This window comes from Mobula birostris, chromosome 25 (assembly GCF_030028105.1).
Source record: "Mobula birostris isolate sMobBir1 chromosome 25, sMobBir1.hap1, whole genome shotgun sequence".
In the NCBI taxonomy this organism is placed as follows: Eukaryota; Metazoa; Chordata; class Chondrichthyes; order Myliobatiformes; family Myliobatidae; genus Mobula; species Mobula birostris.
Genome location: NC_092394.1, coordinates 38,392,988 through 38,414,052, shown reverse-complemented (window position 1 = coordinate 38,414,052; position 21,065 = coordinate 38,392,988). Strand labels below are relative to the sequence as shown.

The 21,065-nt window shown below is 43.2% G+C and overlaps 1 long non-coding RNA gene across 3 annotated transcripts; it reads left to right on the top strand.

Moving 5' to 3' along the window:
- The first annotated feature begins 4,066 nt into the window (after positions 1 to 4,066).
- Positions 4,067 to 20,683, top strand: LOC140187640 (uncharacterized). Of its 3 annotated transcripts, none has more exons than XR_011883128.1 (4): positions 4,067 to 4,274; positions 17,638 to 17,789; positions 18,308 to 18,446; positions 20,122 to 20,683. It is a non-coding gene; the product is annotated as an uncharacterized lncRNA (long non-coding RNA). The 3 variants fall into 3 exon arrangements; XR_011883129.1 differs by lacking the exon at positions 4,067 to 4,274 and adding an exon at positions 7,401 to 7,504; XR_011883127.1 differs by lacking the exon at positions 4,067 to 4,274 and adding an exon at positions 12,329 to 12,516.
- Positions 20,684 to 21,065: the final 382 nt, after the last annotated feature.

Genomic DNA, 21,065 nt, shown 5'->3' with positions numbered 1-21,065 from the left:
AAAGGGTGCAGAGGAGATTTAGAAGGATGTTGCCTGGATTGGGGGGCATGCCTTATGAAAACAGGTTGAGTGAACTCAGCCTTTCCTCCTTTGAGCGACAGAGGATGAAAGGTGACCTGATAGAGGTGTATAAAATGATGAGAGACATTGATTTTGTGGACAGTCAGAAACTTTTTCTCAGGGCTGAGATGGCTAGCATGAGAGGGCACAGTTTTAAGGTGCTTGGAAGTAGGTACAGAGGAGATGTCAGGGTTATGTTTTTTTATGCAGAATGTGGAATGGGCTGCCGGTGACGATGGTGGAGGCAGATACGATAAGGTCTTTTAAGAGACTGCTGGATAGGTACATGGAGCAACCCTAGGTAATTTCTCGGTTAAGGACCTGTTCGGCACAGCTTTGTGGGCCAAAGGGCCTGTATTGTGTTGTAGGTTTTCTATGTTTCTATGTGCATTTCTCTTCATGCTTTTTATGAGCCTCCTCTCTGTCCAATCTGAATTACGGTCCTGCATTTCTTTTCTCCCTGCTGTGCCCAACACTGGCAGGCCTGGACATCTCCAGACCATGATCCCTGCTGTTGACCTCAGTGGCTCTAATGATCCAGAGCAGATTCAAAACCCGCACTTCACCGCCATCTGCCCAACACTGGCAGGCCTGGACATCTCCAGACCATGATCCCTGCTGTTGACCTCAGTGGCTCTAATGATCCAGAGCAGATTCAAAACCCGCACTTCACCGCCATCTATGTGGGTTCCAACAACCTCAGACACCTCCAAAGTGCCGGTTGCACAACTTGCAACTCTTGACTCCAGCCTTGACCTCCAGGCTGGGTCTCCGTGCGCTGCCGCGGGAACCCCCATCTCCCCTTCAGCCCTCACTAATCCGCAATCCTGTCTCTCTCAGGTTCCACCACCAGCTCTTGGGTCCTCGGAAACTCCATCTTCCTCTCACCCCACCATCTCTGAACACCCCAAATCTCCCTTCCCCACAGACAGTGCCAACCCCTCCCCCCGCCCCCCCCCCTGATCCCAGCTCTCATCCAAGCCGGGTCTTCACCATCCCCTCTGACCTTCCCCTCTCTGAGGCAGAATGTTCTGTCCTCAGTAAGGGCCTCACCTTTGTCCCCCTGCGCCCTCACCTCAGTGAGTTCCATGCCCAGCATGACGCTGAGCTCTTCTTCTGCCGCCTCCGACTCCGATCCTTTCTCTTTGGCAAGGAATTTCCACCCCACACTGATGACCGCTTCTCCTGTCTTCAACCCTCCCCTCCTCTTCCTGGACTGCCTGCTCTGGACCTTTTCATTGCCAACTGCCAATGGGCCATCAACCATCTAGACTTCAACACTCCTCTCTACAATTCCAGCCTCACTTCTTCCGCATGCTTTCCTTCCACTCCCACCATCAAACCCACAGATAAGAGAGGTGCTGTAATAGTCTGGCATACTGACCTCTACCTTGCTGACGCCCACAGCCAGCTCTCAGACACCTCCTTTTACTTACCCCTTGAACAGAACCGCACTAAGGAACACCAGGCCATTGTCTCCCGCACCATCACTAACCTTATTGACTCTGGGGATCTCTCATCCACCGCCACCAACCTACTTGTCCAGGTAGACCCATTGTTTCAGCTTGTTCCTGCCCACTGAACTCATATCTGCATACCTCAACTCTGTTTCATCCCCCCTAGTTCAGTCCCTTCCTTACTACATCCATGACACCTCACACAGTCTGGATCTTTTCAAGGATTTCAGGTTCCCTGACCCCCACATCATCTTATTTTTACCATAGATGCCCACACCCGCCACACCTCCATCCCCCACCAGGAAGGCCTCAAAGCTCTTCATGTTTTTTGTGGACACCAGACCAAACCAGTTTCCCTCCACCACCACTCTCCTCTCAATGATTTCTCCTTTGGCTCCTCCCACTTCCTTCAAACAAAAGGTGTAGCTATGGGCACTCGTATGGGTCCCAGCTATGCCTGCCTGTTTGTCAGCTACGTGGAACAGTCTATGTTCCAAGCCTATTCTGGTGACTGTCCTGCACTTTTTCTATGCTAGATCGACAGCTGCATTCCTGCACCCATGCTGAATTTGTCAACTTCATCCACTTTGCCTCCAACTTCCACCTGCCCTCAAATTTACCTGGTCTATTTCTGACACCTCCCTCCCCTTTCTCGATCTCTCTGTCTCTATCTCTGGAAACAGCTTATCTACTGATGTCTCTTACAAACCCATGGATTCTCACGGCTGCCTGAACTATACCTCCTCCCACCCTGTTACTTGTAAAAACATCATCCCCTTCTCTCAGTTCCTCTGTCTCCGCCACAGTTGCTCTCAGGATGAGGCTTTTCATTCCAGAAGAAAGGAGCTGTCTTCCTTCATCAAAGAAAGGGGCTTCCCTTCCTCCACCATCCATGCTGTCCTCGACTGCATCTCTTCCATTTCAGGCATGTCTGCTATTACCTCATCCTCCTGCCACTCTACCAGGAATAGAGTTCCTCTTGTCCTCATCAACCACCCCACCAGCCTCCGCATCCAGCACATAATTCTATGCAACTTCTGCCATCTCCACTGGGATCCCACCACCAAGCACATCTTTCCCTCCCCCCCCCCCACTTTCTACTTTCCACAGGGATCGCTCCCTACACAATTCCCCTGTCCATTCATCCCTCCTCACTGATCTCATTCCTGGCACTTATCCTTGCAAGTGGAATAAGTGCTACACCTCCTCCCTCACTACCATTCAGGGCCCCAAACAGTCTTTCCAGGTGAGGTGACACTTAATTTGTGAGTCTGCTGGGGTCATATATTATGTCTGGTACTCCCGATGTGGCCTTCTGTATATCGGCGAGACCCGATGTAGATTGGGAGACTGCTTCGCCAAGCACCTATGCTCCATCCGCCAGAAAAAGCAGTATTTCCTCATGGCCACCCATTTTAATTCCAGTTTCCATTCCCATTTCGATATGTCTATCCATGGCTTCCTCCACTGCTGCAATGAGACCACGTTCAAGTGGAGGAGCAGCACTTTATATACTGTCTGGGTAGACTCCAACCTGATGGCATGAACATCAATTTCTCGAGCCTCCGGTAATTGTCTCCCCTCCACCATTCCCCATTCCCATTTCCCTCTCTCACCTTATCTCCTTGCCCGCCCATCGCCTCCCTCTGGTGCTCCTTCCCCTTTTTCTTTCTTCCATGGCCTTCTATCCTCTTCTATCAGATTCCCCTTTCTCCAGCCCTGTATCTCTTTCACCAACTTCCCAGCTCTTTACCTCATCCCTCCTCCCTCAGGTTTCACCTATCACATTGTGCTTCTCTCTCCCCTTCCCCCACCTTTTATCTCTACCCCTCAGCTTTTTTTCACCAGTCCTGCTGAAGTGTCTCAGCCCGAAACGTCGACTGTACTTTTTTTCCATGGATGCTGTCTGGCCTGCTGAGTTCCTCCAGCATTTTGTGTGCGTTGCTTGGATTTCCAGCATCTGCAGATTTTCTCTTGTTTTCCCCTTTCTCCCGTGTCTGTATATCAATTCCTCTCGCAAGGTTTTATGCAACTCCATTGAACTATTGCTTTTGACAGAAATTCCACCACCCCAGCCACAATTAAAGGTTATTATCTGTTCTCTCTCTCTCTCTCTATTTATCCTTGTCTGAAATGTGCCCTCACACAGAAATGTAAATTTGCATTCTTGACTGTTTGCTTTACGTCCGAATTCACCCAGGTTCCTCTCTGCTACCCCCACACAGTGAAGGATCTCTGTCAATAAAAGCTGCTCTTTGTAAACCTCTACCCTGAAACCAGTTTGACACGTGACTGAAACTCAGGTAGACAAGTGTGAGGGATGCAACTTGATACCACTGGTATTCAGAGCCCTCCCACAGCACTGTTACAGGCACACAACTCCCAGGGCCTATTGCAGCTGCAAAATACCAGGCACTGAAGAACACAACATTTAACTCCTTCAGCACATCCCCAGTTTTTATTTCCCAGGTCAATATTTGGAGTGCTTAATGTAAGCTTCATTTCTGTGGTAGGAAAGGTAAAAGGAGGGCAGGCTACTCAGTCATAAAATTGCATTATTATAGACCAGGCCATGCTCCCTTCTTTTTGCCATCGGACAGGAAGTACAGAAGCCTCAGGTCACAAACTGCCATTTTCGGGAATAGCTATCACCCATTAACTACCAGGATCCTGAACCAGCGTGGATAACTTCACTCACTTCAACACTCTACTGATTCCACAATCTATGGGCTTACTTTCAAGGAATCTACAACTCAGGTTCTTGATAATATTTACTTATTTATGTATATCTATTGCACAATCTGTCTTCTTTTGCATATTGGTTGTTTTACAGTCTTTGTTTATGTATCGTTTTCATAAATTCTATTGTATTTCTTTATTTTCCTGTAAATACTTGCCGGAAAATGAAACTCAAGGTAGCTATATGGGTGACATATACGTACTTTGATAAGAAATTTACTTTGATCTTTGAACTTCAGTGTAAAACTAGGTGATGGATAGTCTGCAGAGACTTGCTGGGCTGAAGGGCCTATTTCATTGCTGTATCTCTATACGACTCCTTCCTGACCCCTCTTTTGCTATGGGCTTGCTGTAAAGTGGGCTGTTGTCAAATGAGAAAACATGGGACGTCATCCGCAAACTCCTGTCACAGGGAGAAGAGGGCAATCTCATTTTGAATTACTGGTTTATTATTGTCAAATGTACCAAGATACAGTGAAAAGCTTGTCTTGCATACTGTTCATACAGATCAAATCATTACACAGTGCAGTGAGGTAGAACAAAGTAAAACAATAACAACGCAGGTGAAGTGTAACAGTGCATCCGACATCACAATGTCTTCAGTGTTTTAATAATATTGACTTCTATTAATTCTTTCCTTCAGAGTCAGATTTATTGTCTCCGACTTAGATGACATGAAACTTGTTGTTTTGTGGCAGCATTACAGTTTTTGTGGCTGCAAATGACTCTTGCCTGTTTGTGTAGAGCAAATCTGGTGGTGCTCATTCTCCAAACTTTGCAAGAAAAGATATTACTTACCTGCAATGGATACGTAAATGGCAGCCAAAGGTTGCTTGATCATTGAGGATATCACTTAGTGTAGACAAATCCACAAATTCCAGAAAGGACCATTACAAGGTGATTTAATGTGAGAACTCTGAAGTGGTCATTCCATACAATAAGTCAGGACAATTCTAGCATTTCACTACACCCTGCCAGTAAAGGTCCTGAAAAATATGAGCAACTTCCATGTCTTGTGAGCCAGCACAATAAGGGGAGATATTGATGGTAGAATTCGCCTCTGCCTTTAGCGTATCAACACAACCTTTGGATGTCTGAAGAAAAGAAGATCAAGACCTCAGACCTGCTAAACGGTGATCCCTGCTCTTCTGTATGTTTCTGAGTTATTGACTGACTAGAGCAAAGTTCAAAGTAAATTTATTATCAAAGTACTCATATGTCGCCATATACAACTCTGAGATTCAACTTCTTGCGGGCATACTCCGTAAATACAAGAACCATAATAGAATCAGTGAAAGACTGCACCCAAGAGGATGGACAACCATTGTGCAAAAGACAACAACTGTACAAATACAAAGGGGAGAATGTAATGAGAATAAATAAAAAAACAATAAATATGGAGAACATGAGATAAAGGGTCCTGGAAAGTGAATCCATATATCGTGGGAACAGACACTGATAAAGTATCTATAATGTTGTCTCAACAAAATCTTCCAAGTTCATTGGCAAGGTAGACAAAGCATGGTCAGGCATCCAAGGCTCTCTTATTTGCTTATGGTATAGAAAAAGGTCTTTTAGCCCATTGAGACCACAGCAATTCTCAGGACAATCCACTTCCCTAGATAATTTTCCATCTAGCTCATTCACCCCATATTCCCATCAATTCTACCATCTACAATGACTGCACAAGGGGTGATCTACAGTGGCCAATTAACCTATCAACCCACATAGGGGATGGAATTGGAGAAGCCGGAGAACATGTGCAAACTCTACACAGATGGCACCAGAGATCAGGTTTGAACCTGCCTACTGGAACTGTACCATCTGCTCACTGTGCAATCCTGTGTCCTTTCCAGCACCCTTGACATCGGCACTGAAGTCCTTATTGCAATCGGATGCACAACTGTGTCATTCACGTGCCCAAGACCAGACTCCCAACACTCGGTTCCAAGCTCCATTGTGACTAAACCTTATTAAATAGACAAAATAAGCGCTTCAAGGTTTTTCTCAAAACCTCCTTGGGAACATGCAACATCCCCAAGCCCATCACCACTCACAATGGAGAAAAGCAATCAGAATGGCATTGAGACCCTTGCTTTGAAGTCCAGCAAAAGTGCCCCATCTGTTCACCTCATCAAGTACCCCTTGTACTTTCCATGGTATAGTAGTAGAGTAATGTAACAGATATTTCACCAGTAATTTATTAGTATATTATCTAGATAGAGTGAGTGAATTTGAATGTGTCAGTGTGAAATATGTGGAGAATTTCTTCACTGCTTTTCATGTTTTGCTGTTAGAAACCCAAGGCTCATGGCTTGTCTGTGGTGTTTCCATGGAATTACTGCAAAAGCTATCCCATATAAATGTACTTCCTAAGAGATGGATGGAAACATAAACCAGATAACAGGAAGCATAATTCATTGAGTCTTTCAGCGGTTTGCTGGTTATCTTCAAACAAATGCAAAGTAAATCAGTATGTAAAAAAAAGAGGAAGGTGATATATGTACTTTGCGATATGAGTCTCTACAGCCTCCTAGAAGTAAAAGTTCAGGCTTCAGAAAGACATTTTACAATCTTATTTTCCCTCAAACGTTTTATGTTCATGACCTAAAAAGATTTGTAGCTGAAAGAACACAGAGTGGTTAAAGATACACAGAGGCTTTCTTGTATCTGAACAGAACAGGTTTGCAGGCAATTTTCCTGCTGTTACATTAGTGAGACAAAGTATTTGTCTAGAAGGTTGTGGAGAATGCAAGCCCCCCCTCCCCTTCCCCTGCCGCCGGTATGGTCATCCATGATGCAACAGTGGAAGAAGTTGAATTACCTCACCAGGTCAGTCAGGGTCAGGGATCTTTCATAATAATACTAGTAACCATTTACAAGCAACCATACCCTCTCAGTGACATAACTATGGCATGAAATACTGGAAATATTCAACAGGTCAGGCCACATCTTGGAAAAACAAAGTTAATGTTCCACATTGAAAATCTTTCACCGGATTTTTATCTCAATACATTTGACATTTTTCTACACTACCAGCCCCCCAATACAAATCACTGCAATGTGACTGGGTTTAATTCTGCCAGAAAAATTGGAATCTCCCAGTCGCCGCCCATTTTAATCCACTTTCCATTCCCATTCCAATATGTCTATGATGAGGCCACACTTAGGTTGGAGGAACAACACCTTATATTCCGTTTGGGTAGCCTCCAACCTGATGGCGTGAACATTGATTTCTCGAGCTTCCGGTATGTAATGCCCTCCAAACCCCCTCTCCTTCACCATTTCCCATCCCCTTTTCCCTCTCTTGTTTTATCTCCTTGCCTGTCCATCACCTTCCTCTGGTGCTCCTCCCCCTTTTTCTTTCTTCCATGGCCTTCTATCTCTATCACCAACTTACTTCCCAGCTCTTTACTTCATCCCTCCCCTTTCAGGTTTCACCCATCACCTTGTGTTTCTTTCTCCCCTCCCGCCACCTTTTAAATCTACTCCTCAGCTTTTTTTTCTCCATTCCTGCTGAAGGGTTACGGCCCGAAACGTCGACTGTACTCTTTTCCTTCGATCCTGCCTGGCCTGCTGAGTTCTTCTGACATTTTGTGTGTGTTGCTTGGATTTCCAGCATCTGCAGATTTTCTCTTGTTTGAATTTAATTGTTATCGTGTATGAAGATAGTATCTTGTGTGTTATACAAGCTTTCTTTTCTGGATATGCCAGGACACTTCAGATACTGAGAAGGTGCTAGGAACATCAATGGGACAGTCTGCATCTACGGAGGGAAATGAACACTGGACAAATCAAGTCAAGACACTTCACCTGGATTTGAGTTCAGATGGGTCTCAACTCGAAAAGTTGACTATTTCCCTCCTAAGATGATACCTGACTTGCTGAGTTTCTCTGGTGCTTTGTGTGTTGCTCCAGATTCCAGCATCTGGGTGTCTTGAGAAAGAGATATGCCCCTGAGAACCCTTCTACTATTTGAATCCTTTGGCCTGAATCAGAATCAGGATTAATATCATTGGCAAATGTCATGAAATTTGTTGTTTTGGGGCAGCAGTACTTTAGAATATAGTAGTAAAACAATATATAAAATAATAATATACTTATTGCAATTAATAGCTTTATATATAATTAATTTATAGATATATAGACATCTAGATAGATAATTAATTAAGTCATGCAAAAAAAGATACTGAGGTCGTGTTCATGGGTTCATTGTCCATTCAGAAATCTGATGGTGGAGGGAAAGAAGCTGTTCCTGAAACATTGACTGTGTGTCGTCAGGCTCCTGTAGCTTCTCCTTGATGGTAGCAATGTGAAGAGGGCATGTCCTGGGTGATGTTTAAGTAATTGCATCCCATAGGCTACTCAGGGAATAAGTTGTATACCAAGAGGAAGAGAATGCATAGGGCTGGATCTGCATGAGTTTATTCTCTTTCAGCACTTGACTGAGTTCATCAAGCCCAGGTGGGGGCAGGGGGGGGGGTGGAGATTGCAGTGGAAATGAGTTGGGAGAAGTAAAAAGCAAAATAAAATTTAATTTTGTTCCTTCTTATCACTACTTGCTACCACTAGTGCTGTTATGTAAGTATAATTGTGCACTTCACTTGGCAGAGTGATTATAAACTCGCCAACCCTGTTCACGGAAGTCAAACGTAAGCAGAGTTAAGAAATGGTAAAAACTGAAAATGAATAGCAGTCAAAGTCTCCTTGAAATAGTTGAATAAACAGGTAAAGATACTCTCCTATTCAGTGAAGTTATTCAGAATATGTCAACTAATGACGAGTGATACTTTGGCTGGGCTGTGTTGTAGAAAATCCCCGATCTGACAATGGAATCCTTGCTTCACCATTTAGGCCTTTAGCTTTGGAATGTTGCCAGCTGCTCGCCTAAGTGTCCCTCAAAACTGCAATCTATGGGAACCAGACCACCCTTCAGCTGGTGAATACCAAGGGGCTTATACACTGCTTAAATTGAGAAATTGTGTAATACTAGGCTCCCAGTACAATTTTGGTCTGGGCTCCCTCCCCTCCCCTCCTTCTATCCTGACTCTGTATAAACTGGTACCAAATTAGGAAGAGAGAGAGAGAGGGAGAGCAGCAGAGACAGAGACAAACAGATGAACTGACATCACAGGCCTGGGCCTGAAGTCAATGATATGGTAAAATGGTGGCCATAATTGCTACCTTCAGTGAGATCGAGAGTCAGCTAGTTGGGGTGGGGGCATAGGGTGGAACAATAGGAGGCAGGTTAGACTAACTCCTGTGGCTGGATTGCGTCGAGCGTAGGGAAGGGTCTTTTCCAGCCCAGATGTGAGGGGAAGCAAAATGGCCCCACACCTCCCCCAATCACAACATCATCAGGCTCGAGTGACTCCCCACTCACTCCCTGGTCCTCACTGATGTACGACAGCTTAAGGCTGCAGTTTCTCCACAGGAGCCAGAGCAGATGTACTTACATATATAAACAAGTTCCTCCCACTGCTCCCAACTAGACACAATTAATCACTATTAATAAAATGTCAGTATTGCTCTACAACAATTTTGACTGTCTTGTTTGCAACTCAGCTGTAATTGTTTGATGTTCACCTGGCAACACAGATAGGGTCTTATATGGCCCATTTAACTTCAAAGTTCAAAGTAAATTTTATTATCAAGGTACATATATGTCACCATATACAATCCTGAGATTCATTTTATTGTGGGCATGCTCAATAAATCTATAGAATAATAGTCATAACAGAATCAATGAATCAAACTTCCTAGTTCCTATAGTTTAAAACTCCTACATTATTGCCTGCCCTTGTGGGTCATTGTTTGTCTCCAATGTGTCTTTAAGCAGTGCTCTTAATGATGCAGGTGGAAAGTAGAGTCAGCATTACAAAAGCATCTGTCTCGCTTTTTGGTAATATGAAGACATGTATCTAGTTTCTTTTTAGTTGTTTGCCCCTTTCACAAATCCATAAAGCCGCCACAGAGTGTGTCAAGTAGGAGCTTCTTCATCACTTGTTTTCTTTCCTTCTTTCTAAATTATCTTGCATTTGTACCAATTCACAAGATACAACAGCATTAGCTCCCAAATCACAATGACAATTTGCAAGGATGCGAGCATCTTAATTCAATAATCATTTGGTAAGCAAGTCGTGCTGCACAGAAGCAGGTCATTCATCCCACTGAGTCTGCACAAACCATCAAACACCAAGTTACACTAACTCAGTACACCCCAACTCGCCTATGCCAGCCACTGTGCCCACCAGGCTAACCTTATTTGCTCACATTTGACTCACGTTACTCTAAACGTCTCCTACGTACTTACACAAATGTGTTTTGAATATCGTTATTTTTACCTGCCTCAACCAGTTTCTCTGGCTACCCATTAAATATCCACACCATCCCCTGCACGAAGAAGTTGCCCCTCCGGTTCTTTATAAATCATTCACCTCTCACCTTAAACCTAAGCCCTCTAGTTTTAATCACAAACAAGGGAAAATCTGCAGATGCTGGAAACCCGAGCAACACACACAGAATGCTGGAGGAACTCAACAGGCCAGGCAACATCTATGGAAAAGAGTACAGTCAATGTTTTGGGCCAAAACCGTGACTGTACTCTTTTCCATAGATGTTGCCTGGCCTGTTGAGTTCCTCCAGCATTCTGTGTGTGTGTCTCTCTAGTTTTAAGGTCCCCTAGCCTGGGCAAAGGACTCTGTGTGTTCACACTACTTTTCATTGACATGCCAGAAGCAATTTACAATGGTCAATCAACCAACCAACCATCTTTACTATTTGGGAAAAGTTATGTATTCATATGGGGAGCATACAGACTCCAGGCAGAGGATATTTCCTTTGTTCTACCCATCCCTGCTCCACTCTCTCTGCTGCTGAAAACTTGTTTTCCGTTTCCCAGTTCTGGCGAAGGGTCTCAGAACTGAAACAATAACTTTCTCTCTTTTCACAGAAGCAGCCTGACCAGCACTTTCTGCTTGAGTTGAATTGAACCTAGGTTGCTAAATCTGTGAAGTAGCAGCTCTACTTGCTGTGCAATTCTATCACTCAAAACAACTCTTACTTAAATATAATCCTACTGCACAAATTCAAAGCTGCTCCCAGTCTGTGTTACCCTTTTTGATTATAAACCTGATTGCTATAATTGCATTAATTTAAACCTGGGGGCACTCTAACAGGTCCAGGCCTTCGTCAGTCTGCGGCACACCTATTGCTGGAACTTGACCCTATTGCCCTCTCATGGTAGAAGCTTGCATTTACTCCAGCTCCCCCATTCTTTCTGATCCAATCTAATTTGACATCTGACACTGTGAATGCAATTTGTGTATTCGGAGACTATTGCTTCACTCTTGTGATGTCACCTGTGGCTCTATCAAGGATTCTGATTGGACAGTGTTGTGGCGCAGTGCTGTAATTTAGCCTGTGAGGAAAACAAACCTTGGGACAAAGGGCAGGGCAGCCAGGTTTTTCATAAAATAACAAAATCGACGGATTTCTGTGGAGAGCCTTGAGGCAAGAGAAACAATGCACGAACAAGGTGGTTAAAAGCTTACATTGGAGTTTATATTTCTGAAATTATGACTGTCACAGGTAAACTCAGGAAGAAATTTGTATATTCCATTATATCAGGCTTCTCCAGTTCATTGCATCGTCCAATCATCTCCCAGACTGTTAAATCAAACATTTTAATGAAAAAAAATTTAAATGATACGTTCTGAGCTGAGAAATTGTGAAATTGGATGTAATGATTAACTGCAGATTCACAAAAATAAACATAGCTGTAAATTTTAACTTATGGGAGTATTCAAACTATGCAGTGAACAATCTGCTCTCTCCCATTCTCCTCACATCCAGGACATTTTATTCTTTCAGTCTTGTTTAAATACCTTGAAACTCAAGCTCACAAAGTCAACTTGAGTATATCAGAACTATATACAGTATATTAGGCAAAGGCCATTTATATACAGGGAGCTTGAAGCGAGTCATGCGTAGGGCACAAGTAAATATTTAAAAGGATGGATGGAGGTTAAAAAATCTCCGAGGGATGGGCAGAGGAGGTTTAAGGTATTCATGTAAGACCTCCAATGTCTCCTATTTCTCATGAAAAAAAAATCAATATTATTGCTGACATCAGTTTTGACTGATGTAATCTGAGCCTTAAGACCAGCTCAAATTGCAGGCGTACCTAATGAAGATATAAGGATGCTGCTGTAGATCACAGCTCCTCTGGACTCTGGAGCCCCTTAGACGTGGATCTCAGGTAAAATAGGAAGAGAAGTGGGAAGAGAAATATGAAAAACCCTAATAAACTGTGCGAAAGATTATGTTGGGGCACGGTGGATTTGTGAACATGGCGGCCCAGTTATCAATAAGGGGATCATGACTTTTTCTTTAAGGACTCAGCCAGATGCTGTGGGTCCCAGTCTGCGGTCTGCAAACCCCTTGGTTGATGGTAGGGATCCATGACTTAAAAAAGGTTTGGAGAAACATAATACTTGCAACAAAAACAAGCATCAATTGATCATAATCAGTCAGGTACTGAATATGGAAGGTCATGGTGTGGTTATACAAGACTGTGGCGTGGCTTGGAATATTATCTTCAGTTTTGGCCACTCTGCTACAGGAAATACATTATTAAACTGGAAAGAGCGCAGAAATACTTGCAAGGGTGTTACTGGAACTCTGGACACAGTTATAGGGGGAGGTTGGCCAGTTTAGGACTCTTTTCCTTGAAGCAAGACACTGAGAGATTATCTTATAGGTTTGCATAAAACAATAGCATGCATAGGTAGGGGAGTGCACAATTTGTTTTCCAGGTTTGGGGAATCAAGAACATGAGGGTATGGGGTTAAGATGAGAAGGTGTCAGTACCTCCAGTTGAACTGTCTTTTTGTGTGTTTCCCCCTAGCTGTCAATCTGTGGTTTTGTATTGCCATGTGCTCCTGTCCCTGCTCCTGCTCTACTCCGGCCCCTGTATTACTGAGTACTCCGCCTCTCACCTGTTTCTCATTATTACCTGTACTGCTGTCACCTGTGTCTCATTGTGCTCCACCTATCATCTGCCTCTGTTTATTGCTCAGTGTATTTCAGTCCTGTGTTTAGACCTGTTTGTTGCTAGATTGTGCCAGTGAATTTTTCTGAGCCGTTCCAGCATGCATATCTGTACTCTGTCTGAATATCGACTCTGCCTGTTTCCTGATTCTGGTTTTTGGATTTCTCTGGATGTTTTGATCTCTGCCTGAACTTTGATGCTGACTTTGTTTGCACCTTGGGATTTGTTACTCAATTAATATCACTGTGTGCACAGTCTGTGATTGGATACCAGGAACTTGAGGGGCAACTTTTTTTTTAAACACAGAGGGTGGTACCTATGTGGAGTGAGCTGACAGATGGAAGAGGTTGAGGCAGGTACAATAACAACTTTTAAAAAATGATTAGACAGTTGCATAGATAGGAAAGATTTAGAAGGTTATAGGTCATACAAAGGCAAATCGGATGACCTTGAATGGGCACCTTGGTCAGTATAGACATTATGGGCCAATGGACCTGCTTCCATGTTGTATGATTCTTGAGGGGCTGAAGGGCACAAAATTTGTGATTTTTGATGGGCTTGATGCTAATATGACTCACAAGATGAGTTTATGGCATCTCACAGACATTGAGGAAAAGCGATGTTGTTGTTGTTTAATAACACCCCTCCTCCTGAAGGCAAGATGAGCTTTGCCAATGTATAGATAAAATCAGCTAACCTTGTTAGATATGGGCAAAACTGGGATGGGTTTATATCAAGTGTGTGTGTTTTTTTTTAAAAAAGTGCCTTTCTCATTAACAGATATTTGATCAGGGAGCCACAGAATGAAAGTGATGGCAAAGGGGGGCACAATAACATAGCGGTTAGCGTAATGCTATTATAGTGTGAGTGATCAGGGTTCAATTCTCACCACTGTCTGTAAAAAAAAAAAAAAAAAAAAAAAAAAAGCCTGTACATTCTCCCTTTGGCTGCATGGATTTCCTCCAGGTACTCCAGTTACCTCTCACATTCCAAAAACATTGGGGTTAACAAGTTGTGGGCATGGCAACACTTTGTGGGCTGTACCCAGCACATCTTTGGGCTGTGTTGGCCTTTGATGCAAAGGATGCTTTTCACTGGATGCTTCAAAATGAAACTAATCTTTATGCTTTTCTTTAAAACGTTGAGTTGAGGGGCAAGGGGAATATGAGGACAAACATTTTTAAGCGGGTAATGACAAGGTCTAGATCTCATTGCAATGAGTGTTGGAAACAAGACAAATTTCATTTTCATAGAGTCAAAAGATAAAATAAATTTTTGAGGATTGAAGAATAGAGCAGGGGAGTGGAACTAATCGCATTACCCTGCTGTATGAAGAAAAATAGAAGATTTGCATCAAAATTCATGAACACCACTCTGGAAGTTCTCTTACATGGAGGTGGCTAGAAGGAGGTAGCTTCTCCCACTACTGGGAAGGGCAAGAATACCAAGCCAGGCTGCAGGTCAGTGCTGATCGAGCAAGTGAATAGGATGGCCATTGAATACAAGACCTACTGGTAGTTGCAATTCTGTAAGAAATTCATTGACCTGACCATAGTTGCTCAGTAAGACATAACCTCACACCTTTCCAAGTCTTTAGTTAGCACTGCATCATCACAACTCCAATCTCCATTGCTTTCCAACATCCTTCCTCAATCATTGAATCTTCTCTGCTGTAACTGCATATCTTCCACTGTTAATCCCATTGGTTCACATCTTTTTCCCTCCACAATCATACTTTTCTATCCCTGTACACAAACCTTTGCAACTTCCTGGCAGGTTCATACAGGAATATTCTTCCTTTCTTCAAGGTGGGTTTTAGCTCATTGCAATGAACCGATGAGCACAAAAGCTGGGCAAGCATCCCACAAATTCTGCTACACGAGGTACAGTCCTGAGAATGCAAACTGGCAAGTACCACCAATGCTTAATGAACTCCTCCCCCTTCATGGGATCTGTAGTGCAGGACTCCCCCTGGAACTTCTGTCAGGTCATTGTCAGGCATTAAAGCAATGGAGCAACGTCAGAAGGAAGTGAGAAGATAGTCAGATCTATGGACAATGCAGTGGATCTAATCTGCAGAGTTTATGTTGGCAGCTCAACAGTGAGTTCTTAGATTTGATCACTTTTAATTCTAAGTATGGAGGAAAGATTGGGTGTGAGATAGCCAGTGTTTTTTTTTTCTTTATTTGTGCTTATTAGTCCAGGTTTTAATGTACAGTGAATGGAAGTGGTACCTGGCTAAGGGATAACAATTTACTAACTCCTCCATCAAACCCTCACCCAGTTCCTCCCATGCCACATGTTCACATGACCTCATGTTCCAAAAACAGGTTCCAATCTGCATCTCAGCCCATTGAGAGAACTCAACTTTGTCCATATCTTAAGGACCTTCAGTAGATAATCAACATCCTGCAACTCTCCTCTTAGGATGAAGACAGGAACCCCAAGGTTTGTTACCAGATTAAAGATCGGACTAGCTTTTTTATTTGTCACATCTTTATCAAGATATAGAGTAGAATGCATCATTCATGTCAAATCAAATCAGCAAGGGTTGTGATGGGCAAGCGAGTGTCACTACACTTCCAGAACCAACAAAGCATGCACACAACACACTAATCTTATCATACATCTTTGGAATATGGGAGGAAACTGGAGCACCCAGAAGAAACCCACGGGGAAATAGGAAGAATGTACAAACACGTTACAGACGGCGGCAAGAATTGAACCCTGATCTTAAATTGGTTCTGCTAACTACTACGCCACCATTACCATTAGCATTCAATCTCCTTTATTCATAATTGAAATATACAGCAGTTGGTAAGTTTTTTTTTATTGACCACTGATGATTTGCAATGATGCTTGTTTAACCATAAGTGAAGAGAGTTATAGCTAGGCTGAAGTTCAATTAAAAATAGTCAAATGTTGGCAGCTTTTAGAACGAGCAAACAGAGTATTCCAAGAAGTGCAATTTAGTTGAAGGGTCCTAATCGAGGCACATATACTGTATTTATTTGGGTCTTACTGAGCAGTCTTTTGGCAAGTTCTCCAGTCGATTATTTTTTTCCCAAGTCAACATGCATAATTTTACATAGTTCCAGCACAGCAGATCATAAAGAGATCCTGCAAGACATTGCACTGGAAAGCTGGATAACTTCATATTGAATTTCTCTTTTTCAGGGCAAGGTAATTAAATTTGGAAATGGCACCAAACTAGGAGGGGCAATAGGACTACAGCAGCCAGCTCAGAAACCACAGACGATTTGAACCTATTATACCTTAGATGTGGCAAAATAATCACACTGGTGTTCAATGTAGACATGTCTAAATTATAGCAATTGCAATAAAAATGTGATACCCACCCACCACAAAAAATGTTGAAATAATTAAGAAAAAACTGCGGGAGTCTTAGCATATTCAGCATTTGGCAGATCAGCTATTAGCAAAATGGATTAAAAAGTTAAATTATCTAGCAAAATCTGTATCAGAAGATGTCTTGATTAATTCAAAAGCAACAAAAATACTGTAGATGCTGAAAATCTGAAATTATAAACAAGGACAATTGGAAATACACAGTGACTCAGTGCCTGTGGAGAGAGAAACAGAGTTATTGTTACAAGTACCTTTACTGAATAGACTGTGTAAAGGAGAATGAAAAAAAGAGTTGTGTTAATAAAACACCCTAAAGTTATCTCAGGTTCCAAGTGCTTTGCAGTCAAAGGTAATTTTTAAGTGTATTTTCTACTTAGAATGCATCAACCCAGCAAAATGGATTCTTCCAGAAATGATGCCATCCCTGAATTTCTAATGGCCTTGGCTACAAAGTGATTCTGTATCATAAATATTGGAATTTGTAAGGTCATCATAGTCATAACAAGCAACACACATCAAAGTTGCTGGTGAACGCAGCAGGCAGTCAGTCCTGTCGAAGGGTCTCAGTCTGAAACGTCGACTGTACCTCTTCCTAGAGATGCTGCCTGGCCTGCTGCGTTCACCAGCAACTTTGATGTGTGTTGCTTGAATTTTCAGCATCTGCAGAATTCCTGTTGTTTGCGTTTTAATAGTCATAACAAGCATGTTTCTAAATGTGCACATGTTAGAAACTTATTGGGCTTTTCACAAACAGAAGAGTAAGAACCCAATAAGCTGACAAGAGTTGATGTTCTAATTTGGCTTGGAGTCCAACTCTCCCATCGTTAGATGGAGTTTTACAATTTTCTTTAGTTCTTCGTTCCTCATTCGCTGGTATATGGTATTTGCAACTTCAAATTAAAGATCAAATGCAGAGCACTGTAGATGGAAATTTGATTCAAATCTTTACTCTCTCCACAGATGCAGCTTGATGTGCTGAGCAATACCAGTGTCATTGTTCCTGGTTTTTGGTGCCCTGGGAACCTCAATGCTTCACAGATCTTGTGATGCTTCATGTAGGTCCTTCCAGTCTCAAACAAGGTGCAATATGCATGTGGCAACCACGACCATGGGTATGCATACTCAGCCACCTCTTTGGGAGTACATCTCTAGCTTCGGGGTGGTGGGAGGGAATGGGAGAAGGCTTTTTGACTTACTAACCCGGACCACCTCCAACATCATAGTGCCCTAGTCATTTACATAAATGACCATGGACTCCAGATAATTCAGGAGACACCTCAGGTCCAGTATTATTTCCATAGTAAGAGTTTATAGCTGCTCGACTGGCTCCGTAGCAGGTCATGGGCAAATCAGCACAACTGATAAATCTTTTGCAAATGCATATATTTATAGAAAGGATCCCTGTGCAGTCCTCACAGAAACAGTCCTGTCCTCATTTCAAGGACGTCTTCCAGAATCTGAATGAGGCTTAATATCACCAGCATATGTCATGAAATTTGTTGTACAACATTGCAATACATAGTAATAAAAACTATAAATTACAATAAGTATATATTAAAAATAAACAATTCATGCAAAAACACAGGAAAAAAATACTGAGGAAGAGTTCATGAGTTCATTATCCATTCAGATATCTGATGGTGGAAGGGAAGAAGCTGTTCCAGAAATGTCCAGTGTATTCAGAATGTATACGGGATTTCCCAGGACCACTTGTCTCCAGAACTCATCACAATCTCGGACCAAGGGACCAAACAGTCGTGAGATTGCAGGTGAGTAGAGCTAGATTTAAAGAGCGAGCAGGGCCTGTTGAGACTTTCATCTCAGTTGAGATGGAAAGAGCTGTTACTTGTGGTGGAAAGTACTAGATTTAAGTAAGTGAGCAGGGCCTGCCAGGATGTTCTGCTCAACATGAGATCAATTGGGTTATTGGGCAATTGGCAAGGACCAATAAAAATAAGCTAGGTATGAACAGAGTGATCATTGAGGGATTGGCCATTGTGTGAGTGGGGCAGAGTTAGAATTAGAGTGAAGACCCGAGGTCCCAAGGTCCCAGATGCCATTTTTGAAGCAGACAGTGAGTGGGCCAGTGTACGAGTCTAAGGCTTCGGCAAGGAGACACAGAAGAGTAGCAGGTAAAGTTAAAATATTTTTAATATTCAGAGACTTATGGAGAAGAGGAGTTCGTTGGGTAATAAAATGGATGAGTTCACGGCGCTAGCCAGGAGTCAGAGAACATTTCGCGAGTGCAGTGTTATGTGTTTTACTGGAACGGGGTTGCACGAGGACATACCCGATCAAAACTTTTCCATGGACGGCTTTCAGACCGTTCCGGCTGACCGGAAGTGCACTGAGAGCGGTAACTGTAAAGGAGTTGGGTGCTTACTGTTCTGGTTAACAACGGATGGTGCAATCCGGGTCATATTACGATCGAGAAATGTGTTTGTAGACCGGATATTGAACTTTTTGCTGTTGGACTCCGGCCATATTCCACCGAGATACAACACTGGGCGTCACGGGAGGTTGTGCCTGCCTGTGGCCATCGAACTTTGCAGCTCCTCCCATGGAGGGTCAGACACACTGAGCCAATTGGCTGGTCCTGGACTTATTTCCATCTGGCATAGTTTGCATTTTGTTGTTTGATTATTTGTGGTTTTGTATTGCTATATTTATGCCCTATTCTTGGTTGGTGCAGCTGTAACGAAACCCAATTTCCCTCGGGATCAATAAAGTATTATCTATCTATCTATATAGTAGTTACCTAAAAATACCACATTACAACTAATTAAATAAGGTAGAGAAGCAAGAACAAGTGATGTGTTGTAGTTGCACGTTGTGGGAGCTGGTGGAGTCCACTGTGGTCCCTGGTGAGCACACCTGCTGCAAGCGTTAGTTGCTTGAGGAACTCGGGTTCAAAGTTGATGACCTGGAACCTGAGCCTCACACACTGAGATGCATCAGCGAGGGGGAGTTACCTGGAAAGTGTGTTTCAGGCGGTAGTCACACCCTTTAGATTAAATACTTCAAATTCGATCTGTGGTCAGGGACAAGAGAGAGTGGCAGCAAGTGAGACAGGTAGAGGGATCGAAGAGGTAGTGATCGAAGGGCTTCAGCCCTTGAACCTGCCCAATAGGTCTGAGATTGGTGCTCCCTGTAAGGGTGGAAGTGGAGTCTGTAGGAGGGATGAACAATGGAAGCATAATACCATGGTTCAGGGAGACATTCAGGGGGAGGGGAGGGGGGTGGAGAGAAATGTAGTTGTAATAGGAAATAGTAAAGTCAGGGGAATAGAGACAATTATCTGTTGTAAAGATCAAGAGCCCCATCGACTGTGTTGCCTACACAGTGCTGATGTTCAGGACATCACTCCCGGGAGGGGGGAGATGGCGGTGCGACGGCAGCACGCGCGGCCACTTCGGTGATGAATATCTGTTATCTGTCAAGTAGGCGACCGTGCACAATTCTGATTTGATGGAGGCAGACGTGAGAGTACAGAGGAACATCTGGAAAACTTATGAAATGCCCGCTTCGCTGCCGCTGCGACTGTGTGGTAACCAACATCCTCGGCTTTGCATGTTTCAGCGGCCGGGGAGAGGTCGAAGGCGCTCGGGAGGCTGTATCTGAGAGGTTGGTCGGAAGCTCGAAGTTTTTGGATGGATGGACTCAGTGTCGGCTGCTTCCAAGGCATCGACAAGTTGACGGTGCCTGGAGGTTTATGGCAGGGAGTTTCTCCCTTTTGCTGCCTGCTATCGGGGACTCGGGAGTCAATCGACTCAGGACTTTGAGATTTTTTTTTTTACTGTGCCCATGGTCTGTTCTTCATCAAATTATGGTATTGCTTTGCACTGCTGTAACTATATGTTATAATTATGTGGTTCTGTCAGTGTTCGTTCTTTGGTGTGTCCTGTTTTCTGTGATATCCCTCCGGAGAAACATTGTATCATTTCTTAAGGCATGTATGCAATTCTAAATGACAATTAAAAGAGGACTGAGTGTTCTCATAATCTAATCTCATGTGATCTGCAAAGGAATTTGGAGTGGGAGGGGAATGATCCAGTTGTCGTCCACATAGGTACCAACGGCATGTGGAAGCACAAGGAAAGAAATTCTGCTGAGGGAATTTGAGCAGCTAGAGATTATATTAAATCATAGAACCAAAAAAAATGATAATGATCACTAGATTGTTACCTGACACACGAGCAAATTGGCACAGGGTTAATAAGATCTGAGAAGGAATCTGAATCAGGTTTAGTATCACTTATGTTGTGAAATATGTTGTTTCTTGGCGGCAACACATTAAAAAACTATAAGACATATAACAAACAAATAAGTACACAAAAAGAGAGTAAAATAGTGAAGTAGTGTTCATGGGTTGGTTCATTGTTCGGATA